The sequence below is a fragment of the Tupaia chinensis genome, unplaced genomic scaffold (genome assembly GCF_000334495.1).
Source record: "Tupaia chinensis unplaced genomic scaffold, TupChi_1.0 Scaffold000465_1, whole genome shotgun sequence".
Classification (NCBI taxonomy): domain Eukaryota; kingdom Metazoa; phylum Chordata; class Mammalia; order Scandentia; family Tupaiidae; genus Tupaia; species Tupaia belangeri.
This window is the reverse complement of record NW_006159974.1, coordinates 659,928-660,743: the sequence shown is the minus strand read 5'-3', so window position 1 is coordinate 660,743 and position 816 is coordinate 659,928.

Genomic DNA, 816 nt, shown 5'->3' with positions numbered 1-816 from the left:
ACCACTGAGCCGTTAAGTTACAGGCCAACGGGTTTTGCTGCACTTTCCCAAATACAGTCCGGGGAGAGTGTAAAAAGCCATTTCATGAACACGTCTTCACAATGCAATTCTCTCTGCGCTCTGCCCTGGGCTGACATGAGCTACTCTGCTCAGGGCTGGTGTCTGGCTGGTGTTCCTCTGTGTGACTCCAGCTCCCCAGGGCCTGGTGTGACAGGGCTTATGCTGGGCAGTGACCCTGGATGCTGTGATCCCTTGGCATGGTTGCCACACAGCCCAAGGCAGAACACTCGCAGCTGGGCAGGCCCACAGGGCAGCACCCATAGACCCAGGGCAGACGTGAACAGCTTAAGGTTCTCTGTTCTGTTCTGGCCCACGTCCCCATTCCTCAAGCCACCTCCGGAGTATTTCTGGGAGCCCTTCCTCTCCTGCCCTTTCTGTCTGTCTGGATTCAGGTCCAGGTTTGCCCAGGCTTGAGCCTGGACTGCCATGCCCTGGCACCATTGGTGCCACTTCAGGGCAGGACCCTCGCACTAGGTCTCTGAAGCTGCTCCCTCTCCTCCATCCTTTCACCTCTGATTAACTTCCTCTTGTCCTTCAAGACTCACCTTAGAAATAACCTCTAAGAAGCCACCTTGACCCTGAGGAGGGTAATAGCCTCCCCTGGGCTCCCTGGCCCTCAAGCTTTAGTTCAGTCCTCACCTCGGGGGTGTCATAGTCTATTTAGAGGCTGTTTCTGAGGTCAAGACCCAGGCGACCTGGGGGGGGGGGCGGTGACAGCAGCTCCTTGACAGACTCTGGGAGGCTGTTCAGGGGGGA